The sequence below is a fragment of the Anomaloglossus baeobatrachus genome, chromosome 4 (assembly GCF_048569485.1).
Source record: "Anomaloglossus baeobatrachus isolate aAnoBae1 chromosome 4, aAnoBae1.hap1, whole genome shotgun sequence".
NCBI classification, from domain to species: Eukaryota; Metazoa; Chordata; class Amphibia; order Anura; family Aromobatidae; genus Anomaloglossus; species Anomaloglossus baeobatrachus.
In genome coordinates, this window is record NC_134356.1 from 120292038 (window position 1) to 120315182 (window position 23145).

Sequence of the window (23145 nt, forward strand, 5' to 3'; positions counted from 1 at the left end):
TTAATTTGTATTAGAGGCTAAAACAACTGAACTTAGTATTTTATTAGAGTAGATATGACAGAAGACAATTATCACCAAAACAAAGGAGGCGATGTAATAATCTTTATCAAGTTAGTTTACAAGCTCAAGGTGTATAAATTAATTCCCTGATCTGTCATTTCTGAGATTGGTTATAAACTACTTGTGCCAGCCGCTGTGCATGATGTCGGCCGACTCACACTGTAAGGTGCTGGGCTCCATGACATTGTATGTAGCAGCAGTGTCAGAGCTGGTAGGCAGCAGCGGTTCAACTAACAGCAGCAGAGCAGTGGGCAGAACTCTGACAGGTATCCAATTATGTCTCTGTCAGGGTCAAATAGGAGGAGTAAGTTGGTAGACATGGGGGACCTTAGCCATTAGCACCTGCAATCTCATCGCTGGGAAGCCATTGAGTGTAGAGATCGCCCTCTCCTGAGTAACCACCTAGATGCGGACTTAGGGTACCGTCTCACTAAATGACGTGCCAGCGATTCCAACCATGATTTGACCCGGTCAGGATCGCTGGTGCGTCGCTACATGGTCGCTGGTGAGCTGTCAGTCAGGCAGATCTCACCAGCGACCAGCCACTAACGACGACTCTGCGCTTGGTAACCAAGGTACACATTGGGTTACTAAGCAAAGCGCTTTGCTTAGTTTCCCGATATTTACCCTGGTTACGTGTACAGGGAGCCAGCACTAAGTGGTGTACGCTGGTAACCAGGGTAAATATTGGGTAACCAAGCAAAGTGCTTTGCTTACTAACCCAATGTGTACCTTGGTTACCAAGCGCAGAGTCGTTGGTAACCATGGTAAATATCGGGTAACTAAGCAAAGTGCGTTGCTTGGTTACCCGATATTTACCCTGGTTACCAGCGTACACCGCTTAGCGCTGGCTCCCTGCACACATAGCCAAAGTACACAATGGGTTACTAAGCAAAGCACTTTGCTTAGTTACCCGATATTTAACCTGGTTACATGTGCAGGGAGACAGCGTTTAGCGGTGTATGCTAGTAACCAGGGTAAATATTGGGTAACATAGCAAAGCGCTTTGCTTAGTAACCCGATGTGTACCCTGGCTACGTGTGCAGGGAGCCAGCGCTGGCAGCCTGTAAGCGTGTACACTTGTAACCAGGGTAAATATCGGGTAACAAAGCAAAGCGCTTTGCTTAGTTACCCGATATTTACACTATTTACCAGCGTACGCTGCTTACAGAGAGTCAGTGCTTGTTGGTCTCCCGCCGTCAAATACGCCAATGTGTGCTGCACAGCGGGAGACCAACGAGCAAAAAATGAACAAGAACACTGTGTAACGATCAGCGATTTCACAGCAGGGGCCAGGTCGCTGCTTAGTGTCACACACAGCGAGATCGCTGATGAGGTAACTGGTTCGTCACAAAACCTGTGACTCAGCAGCGATCTCGCTAGCGATCTCGCTATGTGAGAAGTACCCGTTAGGCATATGAGGGGTTAAGGTGAACAAAGGAATGATCCAGTGTCACGTTTTGCATAAAAAGACAGCTTTAATAAAGAACTTCTTTAAAATACAAAGAATATTTTTTTTGGTATACTTTGGTGGCTTATGTTTATTACAAGAAAAATATTCTTTCTATTTTAAAAAAGTTCTTCATTAAAGCTGTGTTTTTATGCAAAACGTGAAGCTGGATCATTCCTTTGGTTACCTGTGCCTCAGACGCTGAACAGCAGCGGGATCTCGTGCTTCAACACCGCCAAGAGTGCGGACGTCTTGGGGTGAGCTGTATATTTGTTTCTCTGCACATCTGAGGGATTAAGCTGCCAGGAGCTCTATATAGATACTATATTTTCTCTAAAAATGCATGTGAGGTTCTTAGCACACAATATGATCAAATTGTGTGAGCCCATCTGCCAACGTCAAGGCGACCTCTTCAGATGGGTCCCTACACTAACTTATCACTAAACTACTAACTAACTGGGACTAAGTCACATCTGATATTATTACTACCATTTTTACTATTACTACACTATTACTTTTTTAAATGTCCATCTGTTATTATAATTTTCTTTATTTTTTTTATTATTTTTCTTACCTTTGTTCAAATTATATTAAAAAGATCCTAATAAATTATGCCTAATGCTTTTTGATCCAGAAGAAGGCAAAAACCCCTGTGACCCATTCAGCCAATTTGTGTCACAGGGGGAAAATTCCTTCTCGACCCCGGGAAAAGGCGATCAGTCCTAGAACCCTGGATCAAAGCTAATGATGCTATTTCTATCTAAGTAATTAATATTGAATTGCTAATTAAACTAGTACTATAGTGTTTATATATTTTAGGTGTTATACTATTCTTATCCTGCTCTCTCATTACAGTATTATTCTAACTTTTATATATTTTTTTTTAAGTTAGTGTTTTATTTTAATAGATATAACTTTTTTTTTACTATTATTATCCTGCTATCTTATTATAGCATAATTCTAACTATTCTATAACTTTTTGTACTACACTAATCTACAATGTTGATCCAGAAGAAGGCAAAAACCCCTGTGACACATTCAGCCAATTTGTGTCACAGGGGAAAAATTCCTTCTCGACCACGGGAAAAGGCGATCAGTCCTAGAACCCTGGATCAAAGCTAATGATGTTATTTCTAGCTAAGTAATTAATATTGCATTGCTAATTAAACTAGTACTATAGTGTTTATATATTTTAGGTGTTATACTATTCTTATCCTGCTCTCTTATTACAGTATTATTCTAACTTTTTTTTTTCTAAGTTAGTGTTTTATTTTAATAGATATAACGATTTTATTACTATTATTATCCTGCTATCTTATTACAGCATAATTCTAACTAGTTTATAACTATTTGTACTACACTAATCTACAATGTTGATCCAGAAGAAGGCAAAAACCCCTGTGACACATTCAGCCAATTTGTGTCACAGGGGAAAAATTCCTTCTCGACCCCGGCAAAAGGCGATCAGTCCTAGAACCCTGGATCAAACTGCAGTTCTACCTATTACTACTGTTATTTTCTTCATATTTTTACTACTTTCTTATTAACACTCATATTATTGTTCTTATTATTATACTTACCACCGCCATGTTTGATGTTTCAGTGTTCAGGCCCCAGCAGGATGGTCCATATGATGTTCCTCCTTCCTCTCAAGAACCAGTTGACGTATTGGTGGTTGTTTTCCTGCTGGATCCTTCTTTGTTGTGTCCTCTGTGCAGGGATCTTGATGTCCAGTTTTATCTTCTTTACCGACTTTTTTGGCATGTGATCTTCTTTTTCTTCTTCATCCAGGTAGCTGCATAATTCTCTCCAAATTTTTTTTTTTTCATATTCTTCTCTCCTCTTCCTTTTTTCTCTGACATCGATTATTCTGGATGGCTTAGGCTGTTTTTCTCGCCGAACTCTATACATTTTCTGGGCCTCGGGGCTTGTCGGCATCAGGCGCTAGGAAGACAAGAGATTACGTTACAAGGATTAATAGGAACATCTGAATACACAACCACCTTATTATAAAAGAAACATCAATGTTGCCCTTAGTTTTCTCACTAACCTCCTTCTTGAAGATTGGTGATGGTAGCAGCATCATACAATAGGACAATCTTCTTAGTTTTTCCTCCGGTGTAATGTAAACTAAAGGAAACAACCAGATATTAGGCTCTGATTAGAGACTAAAGCCCCCCCTTAAAAAAAGCCACAGTGAGAACTGCAAGATTTTTAAGTGCTGTTTCCATTAAAGATTGTGATATGGATAAAAAAAAAACACAATGACAAATATTATTAAAAAATAGATTAAGCACAAAAACCTGATTTAAATAATAGGTGATTTCTGATGACAAATTCAAAGGTCCAAAGTCTAACAATGAATGGATAACCCCTTTAACACTAAAACTACCACATGTTTCATAATACCTATAACTACCATTAGGGGTCATTTTGACCCCCATTCAAAAGTACTGACTCTGGAGTAAAAATAACTTTTTTGTTGCCAACAAATTAAAGAACATTTATTTTAACTTAGTAGGAACAGTGTTCAGATCAAGTATGTCCATCATCCTCTCAAGAATCTTCGGTATCGTCCATTATATCTGATTCTTCGGAAATATCATGAGGAAAATATTCTTCCATCAGACTCTGAGTCTATTTGTTCCTGATTTTCTTCTTCTGACTCATTTTCAGATAAAATTTCATCCCTTTTCAGACCCCTCTGCTTACTCATGCTTCAAATATACAGTGCTGGCCAAAAGTATTGGCACCCCTGCAATTCTGTCAGAGAATACTCAGTTTCTTCTTGAAAATTATTGCAATCACAAATGCTTTGGTATTATTATCTTCATTTATTTTGCTTGCAATGAAAAAACACAAAAGAGAATGAAACAAAAATCAAATAATTGATCATTTCACACAAAACTCCAAAAATGGGCCAGACAAAAGTATTGGCACCCTTAGCCTAATACTTGGTTGCACAACCTTTAACCAAAATAACTGCGAACAACCGCTTACGGTAACCATCAGTGAGTTTCTTACAATGCTCTGCTGGAATTTTAGACCATTCTTCTTTGGCAAACTGCTCCTGCTTCAAATCCCTGAGATTTGAAGGGTGCCTTCTCCAAACTGCCATTCTGAGATCTCTCCACAGGTGTTCTATGGGATTCATGTCTGGACTCATTGCTGGCCACTTTAGTAGTCTCCAGTGCTTTCTATCAAACCATTTTCTAGTGCTTTTTGAAGTGTGTTTTGGGTCATTGTCCTGCTGGAAGACCCATGACCTCTGAGGGAGACCCAGCTTTCTCACACTGGGCCCTACATTATGCTGCAAAATTTGTTGGTAGTCTTCAGACTTCATAATGCCATGCACACGGTCAAGCAGTCCAGTGCCAGAGGCAGCAAAGCAACCCCAAAACATCAGGGAACCTCCGTCATGTTTAACTGTAGGGACCGTGTTTTTTTCTTTGAATGCCTCTTTTTTTTCCCTGTAAACTCTATGTTGATGGCTTTTCCCAAAAAGCTTTACTTTTGTCTCATCTGACCAGAGAATATTCTTCCAAAACGTTTTAGGCTTTCTCAAGTAAGTTTTGGCAAACTCCAGCGTGGCTTTTTTATGTCTCGGGGTAAGAAGTGAGGTCTTCCTGGGTATCCTACCATACAGTCCCTTTTCATTCAGACGCTGATGGATAGTACGGGTTGACACTGCTGTACCCTCGGACTGCAGGGCAGCTTGAACTTGTTTGGATGTTAGTCGAGGTTCTTTATCCACCATCCGCACAATCTTGCGTTGAAATCTCTCGTCAATTTTTCTTTTCCTTCCACATCTAGGGAGGTTAGCCACAGTGCCATGGGCTTTACACTTCTTGATGACACTGCGCACCATAGACACAGGAACTTTCAGGTCTTTGGAGATGGACTTGTAGCCTTGAGATTGCTCATGCTTCCTCACAATTTGGATTCTCAAGTCCTCAGACAGTTCTTTGGTCTTCTTTCTTTTCTCCAAGCTCAATGTGGTACACACAGGGACACAGGACAGAGGTTGAGTCAACTTTAATCCATGCCAACTGGCTGCAAGTGTGATTTAATTATTGCCAGCACCTGTTTGGTGCCACAGGTAAGTTACAGGGGCTGTTAATTACACAAATTAGAGAAGCATCACATGATTTTTCAAACAGTGCCAATACTTTTGTGCACCCCCTTTTTTATGTTTGGTGTGGAATTATATCCAATTTGGCTTTATGACAATTTTTTTTTAATTTTTTTTCATTGAAGACAAATTAAATGAAGATAATAATACCAAAGAATTTGTGATTGCAATCATTTTCAAGAATAAACTGAGTATTATCTGACAGAATTGCAGGGGTGCCAATACTTTTGGCCAGCACTGTACGTCGCAAAAAGGGACTTGTAAGATCGCAGAAGTAATAAAACAACACTGTACAAACATTCAGAGTTGTAGCTTGAACTGTAATCTTTGCTACTGAAGTGCAGACCGAAATCGCTACAAGAGACATGGATCAAACATGTTTAGACAAAGCAAAATGCTGAATAGTGATGAGCGAGCATGCTTGTCACTACTCGGTACTCGCACGAGTATCGCTGTACTCGGGCTGCTCGGCGGGGACCGAGTAATCTCGCGATACTCGTGCTGTACTCGTGGTCTTCATTTCTGCATGTTGGCGCTCTTTTGAGAGCCAGCCCTCATGCAGGTATTGGCTGGCAGACCACTGCATTGCCACAGCCCTGTTAGTTGTGGAATTGCAGTGATTGGCCGGCCTGCACAGCGTGACCGAGCCTTTATATCGGCCGGCGCGCTGTGCTCTGCTCACAACTATCCAGACAGTCAGTGCAGGGAGAGTGTCGCTGATTCAGGGAAAGCTTTGCGGCCCTTTATAGTTAGTTCCGGAGCAGGGCTGCAAACAGTGTGACCAGAAGTCCTTCTCAGGACTATTCTAGTTGTATACAGGCAGGCAGGGTATAGCCAGGTCGGAGTACAGGAGCAGAGTCCTTCTCAGGACTATTGTTGCTATATACAGGCAGGGTATAGCCAGGTCGGAATACAGGCTAGTGACCAGAAGAGTCCTTGTCAGGACTATTGTAGCAGTATACAGGCAGGCAGGCAGGCAGGGTAGTGGTGACCGTATACCAGCCTTCATCATATCTGGGGCTGGTGTACACAGTGTAAAACAGTCCAGATAGTGTCAGACTTCTCAGTAATTGTCGCTCCTAAAAACCAGTTAGGTTCTTATTGCGTCCGTGCTTGCATTTAAAAACAGCACGTGTGTGGCAGTCAGTGGCAGCGTACAGGTGCGCGTTTTGCACAAACTATTATATAACGCACAAGTCTAGTGTATAATACACGTCAGTCAGCAGTGTCTGATAGTGTCAGACTTCTCAGTAATTGTCGCTCCTAAAAACCAGTTAGGTTCTTATTGCGTCCGTGCTTGCATTTAAAAACAGCACGTGTGTGGCAGTCGGTGGCAGCGTACAGGTGCGCGTTTTGCACAAACTATTATATAACGCACAAGTCTAGTGTATAATACACGTCAGTCAGCAGTGTCTGATAGTGTCAGACTTCTCAGTAATTGTCGCTCCTAAAAACCAGTTAGGTTCTTATTGCGTCCGTGCTTGCATTTAAAAACAGCACGTGTGTGGCAGTCGGTGGCAGCGTACAGGTGCGCGTTTTGCACAAACTATTATATAACGCACAAGTCTAGTGTATAATACACGTCAGTCAGCAGTGTCTGATAGTGTCAGACTTCTCAGTAATTGTCGCTCCTAAAAACCAGTTAGGTTCTTATTGCGTCCGTGCTTGCATTTAAAAACAGCACGTGTGTGGCAGTCGGTGGCAGGGTACAGGTGCGCGTTTTGCACAAACTATTATATAACGCACAAGTCTAGTGTATAATACACGTCAGTCAGCAGTGTCTGATAGTGTCAGACTTCTCAGTAATTGTCGCTCCTAAAAACCAGTTAGGTTCTTATTGCGTCCGTGCTTGCATTTAAAAACAGCACGTGTGTGGCAGTCGGTGGCAGCGTACAGGTGCGCGTTTTGCACAAACTATTATATAACGCACAAGTCTAGTGTATAATACACGTCAGTCAGCAGTGTCTGATAGTGTCAGACTTCTCAGTAATTGTCGCTCCTAAAAACCAGTTAGGTTCTTATTGCGTCCGTGCTTGCATTTAAAAACAGCACGTGTGTGGCAGTCGGTGGCAGGGTACAGGTGCGCGTTTTGCACAAACTATTATATAACGCACAAGTCTAGTGTATAATACACGTCAGTCAGCAGTGTCTGATAGTGTCAGACTTCTCAGTAATTGTCGCTCCTAAAAACCAGTTAGGTTCTTATTGCGTCCGTGCTTGCATTTAAAAACAGCACGTGTGTGGCAGTCGGTGGCAGCGTACAGGTGCGCGTTTTGCACAAACTATTATATAACGCACAAGTCTAGTGTATAATACACGTCAGTCAGCAGTGTCTGATAGTGTCAGACTTCTCAGTAATTGTCGCTCCTAAAAACCAGTTAGGTTCTTATTGCGTCCGTGCTTGCATTTAAAAACAGCACGTGTGTGGCAGTCGGTGGCAGGGTACAGGTGCGCGTTTTGCACAAACTATTATATAACGCACAAGTCTAGTGTATAATACACGTCAGTCAGCAGTGTCTGATAGTGTAAGACTTCTCAGTAATTGTCGCTCCTAAAAACCAGTTAGGTTCTTATTGCGTCCGTGCTTGCATTTAAAAACAGCATGTGTGTGGCAGTCAGTGGCAGCGTCAGGCTCCATATTGTCCCTGGATAGAGACGTGCATAAGGGCCTGTAAACATGAAGTGCCCATTGTAAGTAAGTGGGTCTATTGTAGTATAGCCCTTAGGCAGGGCAGCCAAAAATTGGGAGGCTCCACGTTGTCCCTGGATAGAGACGTGCATGAGGGCCTGTAAACCTGAAGTGCCCATTGGAAGGAAGTGGGTCTATTGTAGTATAGCCCTTAGGCAGGGCAGCCAAAAATTGGGAGGCTCCACGTTGTCCCTGGGTAGAGACGTGCATGAGGGCCTCAAAACATTGTTCCCATTGCAAAGGAGCGGGTCTCCTGTCGTTGTAATGTCCATTCTGCAAAGAATGGGCGAAAAAATTTACCACTGGGGGTATACCTGAAACAAAGGCCTAAGTATTGCAATTTGTAACGGTCATCATCATGGTGGCGCATGAGGAGAAGGAGGAGCAGTCCAGCGATTATCCAAAGTCCAGAAATGTGTACCCATGGGTGAGTGGAGGTACATGGCAAACTTTAAATTACGCTCTCATTTGCTGGTGGTGTGGTGAAGTCTGGCCCAATCCAACCCTTGTTCATCTTGATCAGAGTCAGCCTGTCAACATTTTCAGTTGACAGGCGGGTGCGTTTATCTGTAATGATTCCACCTGCGGCACTAAAAACACGCTCTGACAAAACGCTAGCAGTAGGGCAGGCCAGGCCTTCCAAGGCGTAGAGAGCCAATTCATGCCACGTGTCCAGCTTGGATACCCAATAATTGTAAGGCACAGAGGAATGTCGGAGTACAGTTGTTCGATCTGCAAGGTACTCCTTCAGCATCTGGGCAAACTTAGGATTTCTTGTGGCACTACCCCGCACCTCAGGGGCTGTGGTACGTGAGGGGCTGAGAAAACTGTCCCACATCTTAAAGACTGTTCCCCTACCTCTGGCGGATTGGACTTGTGCCTCTCTCGGCTGTACGCCTCGGTTGTCCACTGATTCATGACCTATGCCGCTAGCGTTTTGTGAGGGGAATGCTTTGCCTACTTCCGTGACTATGGCCTTCTGGAACTGCTGCATTTTGCCTGACCTCTCCGCCTCGGGAATAAGAGACATAAAGTTCTCCTTTTAGCGTGGGTCTAACAGTGTTACCAACCAGTAATGATTGTCGGCCAAGATGTTCTTAACGCGAGGGTCACGAGACAGGCAGCTTACCATAAAGTCAGCCATGTGTGCCAGACTCTTAACAGCCATCACTTCAGTATCCTGACCAACACGATGACTGAACATGCTGTCCTCCTCCTCCTCCTCCTCATCATCTACCCTGTCCTCTGGCCAGCCACGCTGAACCGAGGATATGACTGCATGTCATATCCTCAATTTGGCCAGAGAGTTGCTCCATGTCTTCATCCTCCTCCTCGTCATAGTCCTCCACTGCATGTTGTGATGAGACGAGGCTGGGCTGTGTGTTATCATCACCCACACCCACTACTGTTTCTTGCTCAAACTCATCGCGCTCCGCCTGCAATGCATCATGGTTGTTTTTTGAGCAGAGACCATTTTAGAAGGCAGAGAAGCGGTATGGTGACGCTAATAATGTCGTCATCGCCGCTCACCATCTTGGTGGAGTCCTCAAAGTTTTGGCGGATGGTGCATAGGTCGGACATCCATCTCCACTCCTCAGGTGTTATGTGTGGAGTTTGACCCATTTCCCGACGGCTTAGGTGATGCAGGTACTCAACAACTGCCCTCTTCTGCTCACATATCCTGACCAACTTGTGCAGAGTTGAATTCCAACGCGTGGGGACATCACACACCAGTCTGTGTGCCGGAAGATGCAAACGGCGTCTTAAGCCGGCAAGGCCGGCTGAAGCAGTAGGTGACTTTCGAAAATGTGCAGACAGGCGGCGAACTTTTACCAGCAGATCAGACAGCTCTGAGTATGACTTTAGAAACCGCTGAACCACGAGGTTGAGCACATGGGCCACGCATGGAACATGTGTCAGCTGGCCTCGCCTCAAAGCCGCCACCAGGTTCCGGCCATTGTCACACACGACCTTTCCTGGCTTTAGGTTCAGAGTTGTGAGCCAGTGATCTGCCTGCTGTTTCAGAGCTGTCCACACCTCTTCTGCATTGTGGGGTTTGTCACCTATGCAGATTAGCTTCAGCACTGCCTGTTGCCGCTTCGCCGAGGCAGTGCTGCAGTGCTTCTGTGTCGCCCTGGACAAGCCAGGGGCCACAGAGCACAACACTTAAACACCCCACACTCCCTGCAGGCATATCATAGTCAAAACACAAAATCCTTGTTGCCTTCCCCAAGGGCTGTTGTCCACACCAGGGTGTGGAGCCAGGCGGTTGGTCTCCACCCACCGAGGAGGAGGGAAAACACAGGCAGTGAGAGTTAAGCTAAGGAAGTGGAAGGAGGAAAGTAGTAGAGAGGAGAAAAGTGACAGCAAAGAGCCTGAAGTTGGTCCGGGTGTGTGGCCTGGACAGGACAGCAAGGTTGGCAGGATGTGGTGACCGTCTGCAGTGGAGGCCGATTGGAGTCTGCCGTAAGGACCGTGGACGGGTGGTGACCCGGCCGTACCGGACCGGTATACAAAGAGAAGCCAGCACCATTGGCAGAGGACTTTCGGATCCCGGCAAGGCTTGGTGTCGCCGTGAATTTGCCAAATCCGTTAGTGAAGGGGACCTCAGGGTTTCCAAACAGCCAAGTCCAGATAGAAGGCAACCGTACAACCGTGAAGGGGAGACACAGCCACCGCCAAGGGCAACCGTCTCCCAGTGCCATCGCCTGTGGGCAAAAGGGGCTCCTCCGGCCCATATCCAGGTCAGGGAGCGGGTTACCGTTGGGAAACCATCACTACCAACACTTAACTTAGGTGCAGGGAGAGACAGTCATCACTAACCTGCAGGGAGGAACAACCGCAGCCGTCCGAGTGACCCGTCCATCCAGCCACTTGTTTTACCGTGAACTGTGTCATCATCATTGGGCTGAGTGAGTACCTCCGTGCCGTGCGGCACAGCGCTGCCCCTGCGACCCTGCACTTCATCAGGCACTGCAACCCGCCTGTCATCCATCTCTACCCCATCACCAGGCCCCGGGACAACCAACCCCCCTACCCACGGAGGGGAGAAATAACAACAAAGCTGCTCCCTGTCACAGGCTCCCGGGATCCCCGTCCAGAGCAGCGGTGGTGTCCACACAATCACCACAACCGTGGGTGGCGTCACGGACAATATCCCCAAAACCCAAACCACCCCTTTTCACTCACGGGCGAGTAGCGCCGCTCGAGTCCCCGGGATCCGGCCATCGCTCGAGCCAACGAGCAGCAGCAGCCGTAGAGCTGCGTCAGCCGGACCCGAGCAGTGGGAGAGCGCACCGTCCCCTCCTCCGCCCGCGACACTTCCAGCTTGGGACTGGTGTGGAGGGTAAAGTGGATCAGGATGCGCAGGAGGAGGAGGAGGCTGAGGAGCATGACATTCCGGAGCTGTAGAGTGTGTGTGAAACCCTGACTGAGGTAGGGCCTGCAAAACTTGGTGTGTGAAGGACGTGTTCCGTCCCTCGCTCAGACTGGGTCCCAGCTTGCACAATATTAACCCAGTGTGACGTCAACGAGATGTAGCGGCCTTGCCCACATGCACTTGTCAACGTGTCTGTGGTTAGGTGGACTTTGGCTGAAACAGAGTTGTTCAGGGCACGTGTGATGTTTTGTGACACGTGGTTAGTTATGCAATGCGGGGACGGCACACCGGGAGAAATAGTGGCGGCTGTGGACCGAGTAACGTGGGACAGCTGCCACCATCAGGTCACGGAATGCTTCTGTCTCAACCAGCCTAAAAGGCAACATTTCCAGCGCAAGCAGTCGCGAAATGTTAGCATTTAGAACTGTGGCATGTGGGGTGTTGGCAGTGTATTTGCGCCTGCGTTCAAAGGTTTGCTGAATGGATAACTGAACGTTGCGCTGGGACAAGGACGTGCTTGATGATGGTGTTCTTTCTGCGTAGGCAACTGCAGGTGCAGGAGTGGAGGAGGCTTGTTCGCAGGCAGCATGGACAGGGGATTGGCTCGCATGCACAACCAGCGAAGACGTAGCAGTGACATCAGCAAGCACTGCTCCTCGACTCTGTTGTACTTCCCACAAAGTCGGGTGCTTGGCTGACATGTGCCTGATCATGCTGGTGGTGGTCAGGCTGCTAGTTTTGGTACCCCTGCTGATGCTGGCATGGCAGGTGTTGCAAATGGCCTTTTTAGAATCATCTGGAGCCAACTTAAAAAACTGCCAGTGTCAGAGCTCCGGGTTTTCCAGTTTTCTTTTGAAAGAGCTTGCCCTTTGTTAACATGGAGTTTTCTGTTCTGTTGCCCTACTTCCTGTCCATCTGTTTAAAAGCCGCCCCTAAAGCTTAGTCCAGTGCCTGAGTATACTGCTTCCTGTGTGCTCCTGCCCTGCTGCTTTTGGTTCCTGATTGTTATTCGGATCCTCTTGGAAAACAACCGACACCGACTCTGGACTTCATCTGGTATCATCTAGCTGTGCCTGGACTCCGTTTGCCGTCTTTGGTCGGCACTTCTGCCCGGTTCCTTCCGTTTAATACCACTCTGGACTCACATCACGTACGGACATTTTTGGACTTACCTATTGCCCTTTTGTGTCCCGGCTGCTGCGCATTTAGGGCTTCTGGGGTGATTGCCAGACAGTCCCTGTATAGGGGTTCGCTCTTGGTGGTCTCCCTGGGGGAGTCCGGTGCGCGGTCCCGGGAATTCCCTTTCGCTCAGTCCCTGGAAGGTATTTCCTGTATTTATGTTCTACTGTGTTTTTGTTCCGTTTATGTACATATTTGCTGGTTGCATATTATAAACGCCTTGCACCAAGAACTCGTCTCTGGTTGTCATTGCCCTAACGCAATCGAAATCCTCAATACATACAATAGTATTACAGCCAGACTCGGGAAGACCTAACATTTGTACAGGCACCTTGTGTCGTGTTGTTCCGGGGAACAGTTGCCTGACGTCTGCCTGGGGCCACCACTCTGCTTCTTACTGCCTGTTGTGATGCTACGCCTCCCTCCCCCTGTGCACTGCTGTCCTCGCTCTGCATATCCTCCTGCCAGGTTGGGTCAGTTACTGGATCATCCACCACGTCGTCTTCCTCTTCCGCACCCTGCTCCTCCTCCTGACTTCCTGACAATTGTGTCTCATCATCGTCCACCCCTTGTTGAGACACGTTGCCAACTTCGTGAGAACGTGGCTGCTCAAATATTTGGGCATCTGTACATACAATCTCGTCATGGCCCACTTCAACAGGAGCTGGCGAGAGGCCAGAATTTGTGAATGGAAACGTGAACGAACAGCTCTTCCGAGTGTCCAAGTGTGGGATCAGTAATGTCCGTGGACGTGTACTCGGCCTGGTGGTAGGAAGGAGGATCAGGTTCTGAAATGTGCGGTGCAGTATCACGGCTACTGACACTTGACCGTGTGGAAGACAGAGTGTTTGTGGTGGTGCCAATCTGACTGGAAGCATTATCCGCTATCCAACTAACAACCTGTTGACACTGGTCTTGGTTCAAGAGCGGTGTACTGCTGCGGTCCCCAAGAATTTGGGACAGGACGTGCGAGCGACTAGATGTGGCCCTTTGTTGTGGCGAAATTAGAGCTTGCACACAACCTCGGTCTCTGCCTGCACCACCATCACGTCCACTTCCTTGTTCGTTGACAACGCCCTTGCGCATTTTGCAATGCTGTGCTGATGTGTATTCACTAGACTTGTGCGTTATATCCAAGTTTTTGCAAAACTCACACAAATGCAGCGGAAAGCTGCCACCAACAGGCACACACGTGCGGTTTTTAAATGCAAGCACGGAGGCACTAAGAACCTAACAGGTCTCTATCCAGGGACAACGTGGAGCCTCCCAATTTTTGGCTGCCCTGCCTAAGGGCTATACTACAATAGACCCACTTCCTTACAATGGGCACTTCAGGTTTACAGGCCCTCATGCACGTCTCTATCCAGGGACAACGTGGAGCCTCCCAATTTTTGGCTGCCCTGCCTAAGGGCTATACTACAATAGACCCACTTCCTTACAATGGGCACTTCAGGTTTACAGGCCATCATGCACGTCTCTATCCAGGGACAACGTGGAGCCTCCCAATTTTTGGCTGCCCTGCCTAAGGGCTATACTACAATAGACCCACTTCCTTACAATGGGCACTTCAGGTTTACAGGCCATCATGCACGTCTCTATCCAGGGACAATGTGGAGCCTCCCAATTTTTGGCTGCCCTGCCTAAGGGCTATACTACAATAGACCCACTTCCTTACAATGGGCACTTCAGGTTTACAGGCCCTCATGCACGTCTCTATCCAGGGACAACGTGGAGCCTCCCAATTTTTGGCTGCCCTGGCAAAGGAAAATACTACAAAGACTCACTTCCTCAAAATGGGCACATTAGACTCAAGAGGCCTTCATGTACGTCTCTTCTCAGGGACATCGGAGTGCCACACAATGTTTTCACGTAAAATCTTTCATGTATTAATCTCAAAAAGTAACATACACCAGCTCTATCTCACTATTGGGTATGTGCCCTTAACATTTCCGCCATGAAAAATCATTTTGGGGTCATTTTGGAAGGTTTTCTGGTGAGTCCGTAAAAGTGGCGTAAAACGCGGACAAAATTGTTCACAGCTGTGACTTTTGAGTGATAAATGCTTCAAGGGGTCTTCCCCATGCTGTTGCCATGTCATTTAAGCACTCTTCTGAGACTTTTGTGCCATTTTTAGGGTTTCTCCATGCTGCCGGGGGGTCATTTCACAAAAATACTCGGGTCTCCCATAGGATAACATTGGGCTCGTTGCTCGGGCCGAGTACACGAGTATCTTGGGAGGCTCGGCCCGAGCTTCGAGCACCCGAGCTTTTTAGTACTCGCTCATCACTAATGCTGAATCATCCCTGATATGCAAAGATACAATTACACTCTACAACTAGGGAGAATCACTGTGATTTTCTGTACTCTGTAATATTAGGTGACTTGCCTACTACTACTTTTATGTATGGGGTCAAATTGACCCCTTCAGTACTTATTGGTATGAATTGTAAAATCCGGGCCCCTGAAAAAGTTACAATTCATTTTTGTGTCCTAAAATATACACTACCATGAATAAATAAAAGTCACAAAAACTCAGAACTCATTTGTTAAAATTTTTGAAATTATAGGAAAAAGAAATAGCAAAAGGGTCAAAATGACCCCCTCCGGTAGTAGTGGAAATCCTAAATCTAGGAAACAGTCGACCCTCACAGACTGATGATACTACCTGGTCCAACGCTGGCACAAGATCCAGTCCAATTAATGGCATCTGATGACATCTTCGTTTTGCTGAAATGTATCAAAATCCTATAAAAAAGGAGCAGAGGTTGTAGGGACCTGATCCATATTTGTATGACTTGGGTGACAGTTCCTGAAAACACTGAAGAACATTGTCTCTATATTCAGGGGCTGTTGTGGACGGGCGAGATTGGGAGATGGAAAGATATTTCCTGTTACATATGAGATCAATTTCACTAAAGGGGCTGCCTGATGGGACAAGTGATGGCCGATCCCCCTGGAGTGAGTGCGGGTGATGGATGTATCGCCGCCCGGTATCTGGTGTGAGTGCTAGTAATGGATGTATCGCCGCCCGGTATCTGGTGTGAGTGCTAGTAATGGATGTATCACCGCCCGGTATCTTGTGTGAGTGCTAGTAATGGATGTATCGCCGCCCGGTATCTTGTGTGAGTGCGGGTGATTGATGTGTCGCCGCCCGGTATCTTATATTATGTCTTATACCTGATATCGCTCGCTGATCGCTGGTGTCTGTCTTCACTCTCTGATGAGGTGTAACAAACTGAGGATAAACAATTTTTTTTTTTCTCTCATTCAAAGTGAGCAGTGCTATTGGCTGCTTATCAATGCAGTTACCATGGTGACAGAGGCATCTGCAGATTTAAAGGGACAGTATGCAGTAATTGCACTATAGTACATTTTACCATAGATTTCAGATTTCATATAACACTGTATATTACATGGAGCTGCTCAGATAATGTGTGGGCAGACGCTCCTGTATCTCTTCATATATTATGCACATTTACTTAGAAGAGCTGTATTGATTTCTGGGGTAAAATTACTTGTGTTGTCAATTGTACGTGTATAAAGAAGGCCTGGTAGTGTCTGTAATGGGCTGAAAATTGTGGTTTTATGTTCAGAACAAATCTAAGTATTTTATTCTCAGTGTTCCTATCAACTTTCTGCCGTATTTCCATCACAGAACATTGGTACATATAGCGAGGAGATGCCATAGCAATCAGACCATTGGGGTCAAATCAGGGGGCAGAGCACTGAGGTCCCTTTTGGCTTTTCTCCTGCAGTCAGTCCTCCTGGCTATAATACTTTATGTGACAAAAGTGAGTACACCCCTCACAGTTTTGCAAATATTGTGTTATATCTTTTAATGGGATAACACTGAAGATAGGACACTTTGATATAATGTAAAGTAGTCTGTGTACAGCTTGTATAACAGTGTAAATTTAATGTGCACTCTAAGTCAACACACAGCCAATAATGTCTAAACCACTGGCAACAAAAGTGAGTACACCCCTATGTGAAAATGGCCAAATTGTGCCCAAAGTGTCAATATTATGTGTGGTTACCAGTTATTTTCAAACACTAAATAAATAAATTCCACCAAGCGCTGTGAAAAGTAATTATACTTTTTATTATATTGCAAAAATTAAATGGAAGTAGCCGCTGGTAGAAGACAGATTCCGTGTCGAGATCTGTCAGATAATGGAAAAAAAGACAACCAAATAAGTACTACCGTGCTACTAAAGGCTGGAGTCCAAACCATATGAATTAGGAGGTGTGGACCCAACAGACAAAAGGGCGTTAGTAAGAAATATAGTATATCCGGGGCGTAATTACGGCGGTCGCAGAGGTCGCCATTGCGACCAGACCTGGCAGGTTACGGACCCGAGGCTGCCCTGCAGATCAGCAGCCAGCTCTTTCTTGTGAGAGAGGAGCTGCGCTGTTCTGTCGCATACCACGCACCACTATATGACACCGGCACCAGTGGCAGCAGCGGGCCCCCTCCCCTGTCATCGCACACTGCAATGATAAAGCATCAAGCAACCTGCGCCGCTTCATCATTCTTCCCTTGCTTGGGTGGTGACATCACTCCTGTGCAACTGCTGTGCTGAGGCATGCAGAGTGCAGGACGGGAGGATGCTGACCGGAGCAGCAGAGGAACGAGGAGAGAGGTGAGTACTTGTTGTTTTTTTTATTATTTTTTTTTTTCATATAAATCAGTGAGTGGCCAGAGACCTGGGGGGGGCTGCCTTATAAATAGAGGCCTGGGTGTACTGCATTATACAGGGAGGCCTGGTGGGCTTGCTGCATTATACATGGAGGCCTGGGGGTGCTGCATTATACATGGAGGCCTGGGGGTGCTGCATTATACATGGAAGCCTGGTGGACTGGCTGCATTATACATGGAGGCCTGGTGGGCTGGCTGCATTATACATGGATCTCTGGGGGTGCTGCATTGTACATGGAGGCCTGAGGGTGCTGCATTATACATAGAGGCCTGGTGGGCTGTATTATACATGGAGGTCTATGGGGCTGCTTTATACATGGAGATCTATGGGGGTGCATTATACAACATGAAGGACACCTTAAACAAGGACTATAGGGGTGCATTATACATGGAGAAGTAGTAGGCTGCATAATACAATATGAAGGACACCTTATAAATGGAATATAGGCTTGCATTATACATGGAAGAGTATGGGGCTGCATAATACAATATGAAGGTTTATGGGGCTGCATTATAATACATATAGGACTATGGGGGCTACATTATATTATATGGAGGACAATGGAGGCTACCCTATGCATGGACCACGGGTGTGCATTATAAAACATGGAGGACTATGTAGTGCAGTATAATATATGGAGCATTATGGGGTAAATTATAATACATGGAGAACTATGGAAAGTGCATTATTACATGGAGGACTATGGAGGTGCATTCTAATATATGAAGGGTTATATGGGACCCGCTATACTATATGGAAGGCTATCTGGGGGCCATCATAGTCTTTGGAGAACTATATATGAGGGGGGACAAAGATATAAGCATGGCATGGGAACGTTTTGTGCTGAGGGAAAAAGGCTCTTTCCCTCAGCACCCAGCTTTCCCATACTCTGCTATACATCTTCTCTCAGCACCCAGCTTTCCCCTGCTCTGATATAGGAAAGCTGGGTGCTGAGGGAAAGATGTATAGCAGAGCATGGGGAAGCTGGGTGCCGAGGACAAGATGGATATCAGAACATAGGCAAGCTGGGTGCTGATAGAGGGATTTCAGAGCATGGGAAATCTGGGTGCTGAAGGTATGAGCCAAGTGTCAGCGTCATTATCCTGTACCCGAGTGTCAGTGTCATTATCCCGTACCCCAAGTGTCGGTGTACGTGGAGGGAAGCCCAGGTCCGAACTATGCACCGGGGCCCCATCAAACTCTAGTTACATTAGTGGTAAAGACTGATTGATACTCCATGCTCACCAAGGCTTTTTTAAAAAAATCTGGTTCGATCTCCCATCATATGTGTTTCAGAGTGACATATAATCCCTGCCTGAAATTGATGGAGCCTTGAAAACACAGAGCACCCCTTTACTGGAGTCCCCAGCCCTCTAAAATTACATGCTATGATATTAATTATGGTTGCCATAACAGGTGTAGTGCATTATCAAGTCAGGGAATAACTCTTTGAAGCATATATCATATCCTCTCTACCCGTTCGTCATTCAGACAAACCACAGCAAACAGTAGACAGCATTTCTCTGGAAAATTCCCTCCCAACCCACTCAAAATTATACAAACAAGAACATTGAGAAATTCCTCTTACATTAGGAAACATAAGGCCAGTCAACACCATGAGCGCACCCCAAGAAGGTATCCAAAAATATACATTTTCAACAACGTTACCCTCATTTCAAATAGCATCCTCCCACTCATGATCAGCAGAGTATAAAAAAAGATAGCTGTTAGCCAGACAGGATTCAGAAAAGAAGGAAACAAAGGAGAAAATAGAGAGAAAAAGAGAACTAGAGTAAAGAAGAAAGAGGAGATAAAAGAGAAGGAAAAGGAGAGGAAAAAAGGTGGGAGAAAGGGTTGAAAGATTGTAATTACTCCACATCTATGTTCATAGATAAAACAATTAAACAGGAAAAAGTCCTTCAATTCATTGCCTAAGAAAAAGTCCTTTCACTAGATATCACATGGGAAGTCCCTTCATTCAGCTCCTTTCTCATGAGACTATTCATTAGAATCCAAACATGCTAAGGTTTCTGAGTAGTGATGGGCAGACCTGGACTGTAAGTCTGGATCTGTGCAGGTTCAAAAGTACCCAAACACCAGGCCTGGAGTTATAAGGGAGTACTGGTGACCTAGTGTCTGTGATTGGTTGCAGTCAGACGCGCCACCAGCCTGTGTGACAGCGTGTCTGACTGCTTGCAATCACAGACCCTGTCTACAGGTTTATATGGGTGTAAAAATAAATAATAAAAAAAAATCATGTATGGTCCCTTCATATTATGATAACCAGCACAGATAAAGCATACAGCTACAGGCTGCAGCCCCCAGCCACATGCTAATCTTGGCTGTCTATCAAAATAAGAGGAACCGCATACAGCTTTTTTTGAAAAAAAAAAAATATATACATTTCATTTTAAAAACGCTGTGCGGTCCCCCAAACTTTGATACCCAGCCATGATAAAGCCCGACAGCTGGTGACTAGTATTCTCAGGCTGGAGAGACCCATGCTTATTGGGCCCCCTAACCTAAAAATAGCAGCCTGCAGGTACCTAGGATTGTCACATCCATTAGATGCAACAATCCTGGAACTTTACCCAGCTCATCCTGATTACCCCTCTAATGGTTGTGACAATCCTGGGCAGCTGCAGGCTGCTATTTTTAGGCTGGGGGGCTTAATAAGCATGGGTCTCCCCAGCCTGATAATATCAGCCCCCAGCTGTCAGGCTTTATCATGTCTCGGTATCAAAATTGCAGGGGACCGCACTCCTTTTTTTACAATTATTTATGTAAATATTTTTATTTAAAAAGCCGCATGTGTTTCTCTTATTTTGGTCCACAGCCAGGAAAAGCACACGGCCGGAGGTTGCAGCCTGTAGCCGTATGCTTTATCTGTGCTGGGTATCATACAGGGGGACCTTATGCCAATTATTTTATTTATTTATTTTTACAACAATAGAGACACACAAACAGCATCTCTGATTGGTTGCAGTCAGACACACTATCACACAGGATAAGGGCGTGTTTGACTGCAACCAATCAGAGACTAGAGGACTGCTGGTGGGCTGGGGAAGATGTGAATATGTACGAAGGATAATGAGCGGCCCCGGAAGTAGCGTTAGAGCCACGCAGAGATTCGATAATTATAACGTGCCTGCTCCAATCCCCCTATCCTTTCTACCACCATTTTAAAACACCAGATTCTGGTCCCCCATAGACTTACTGGCGTCCGGCCAGATATTCGAGATCAATTACGGGCCCAAACTGGATTTTTTTATTTTTTCTTTATCTACAAGTCTCCCCATCACTACTTCTGAGGGAGATTAAAACAATAATAAGAATAACAATAATGACATCATCGATCTACCTTAAAAATATTGCAATATCATGTGAGAAGGGGTTCTCAGTGGAAAAAATATATTCTTCTTCCCACGACGACAGAAAATGTTTGCCAGGGAAGGTGAAAATTTCACACCCATGGCACATCCTTGTGTCTGAACATAGTAACTGCCCATAAAAATAAAAAAAATGTTTTTCAATAAAAAATGTGTGACCTCTAAAATATATTTTTGTAGGTCGTCTGAGTAGTTACTATATTTAGACAACTGTTGTTCCAGTGCTAATATGGCTACATTGTGAGGATAGAAGTATAGAGACTGGCAATATCACAAGTTAGCCAGCTATATTCACTTTCCCATGAAAATTCAGAAAAAACGTTCAGAATGTGTTTTGTGTCCCGGACGAGACTGGGTGAAATCTGAGCTAACACCTGCAAACGAAAATATAACCATTCGGACAATCGCTCTGTCAGGTACCCAATTCCAGAAACTATGGGTCTAAAATTAGGAGGAAAAGAATTTTTGTGCATCTTAGGTAGTGCATAGAATAATGGTGTAGACGGACAGGATGGATTCAAATAATCACTCTGTTTCTTAGTGATAATACCTAATTGTGTTCCTTCTGCTAGGATTCTTTCTAAAGGTCCAGTCACACATAACGAGATCGTGAACGAGATCGCTACTACGTCACAATTCCTGGATCGTTGCTGAGTCGTTGTTGAAATCGCATGTAAGGTGTCACACATAACGACTTTAAGAACGAGCATGCGTCCCGTATAACGATCTTGCAAATCGTCGGGACCCTGTCACACAGCAACTGTGTTAACGATTCCGATCCCATTAGGGGCGTAGTGAAACGCAGTGAGCCACGTAGGCGTGCATTTGCGTCGCCTTTTCCATACCCCCTCCGCTTTGATTGGTGGCCAATACTGCATTCTGATTGGGCGGCCGGGCGGGCGTCGCCTTTTACATACCCCTCCGCTCTGATTGGTGGCCAATACTGCATTCTGATTGGGCAGGCAGGGGGCGTTTCTAGCGGTTAAATTTTGTATCGTGTCACCCTTTGTCGCTTCTTTTGAGCTTTGCTTTGAGAATAGAACCTGCGACTCCACCCTGATTCATTCGTCCTTTGTACCCGGTCGCTTGGTTGGGGTTTTTTCGGATCGAAGCCGCATCTGCACCCGGATTCATCCCTCTTGCGTTCCCAAGTGTTTACGGTGAGATAGAATATGCGATTTGCGATTTCACAGGATTCTTCACTGATAGACAGCTATACACCTCTTTGAAAAGGTAGGTCCTTATTTGGGGGGGTCCTCAATTTTGTTTAATGTTCTTGCTATTATAACATGTTAGTATTTATTATGTGAGTTAAGTAAAGTGGCTGGCTTTTATCTGTGTGCATAATGCCTTTTACAGGGGGTCTCATATGCGTACATCCATAGTGCCGTTTGTAATGTGTCCTATCCTAGCATCGCTGGCTCTTTTGTCTCTCAGCTACAGACGCCATTTTGTGTCTCTGCCACACATAGAACAGGGGGCGGCCATTTTAGTCTCTGCCACACCATAACCAAAAATTGTGATTGGTTTATTGTAACTTCTCTTATGTTTACATATAATTTTTGCATTCTTTATTTCAGATGTCTTATTACAACAAAGAAGAGATCGTGCGCGAGCTTTTGGAGTTGTATACATCACTGCCCTGCCTATGGAAAATCAAATCAGCAGAATATTCGGACAGAATAAAAAAACAAGAGGCCTATGCCCAATTGGTGGAACTTTTTAAAAAAACACAGTGGAGGCGAGGCGGTAGATGACAAGCTTGTTAAAAAGAAAATACAAGGATTGCGGACTGTTTACAAGAAAGAAGTTAACAAGGTGGAGAAATCCAAAAAGTCTGGGGCCGGCACCAACCAGGTCTATGTTTCACCTTTGTGGTACTATAATCTCCTAGAATTCACGAGGGACCAGGAGCCAACCAGAAGGATGGAAAGCTCATAATACCAAACCAGGATCCGCAAACAGACATCCCAATCGATGACAACACCTCCGCTGTTGTAGATGTAAGTACCTTATTTGCTTCATGGTACATAGCATTAAAACTTTTTATGTACATTCCATTGATGAATACAAAATAGTAACTTCTTGTTACCATGATTTATTGTGGAGTTTTGAAAAGTTATCCCTTCCAGTTCAGATAAGTACACGCCAATACAATTTTGTCACA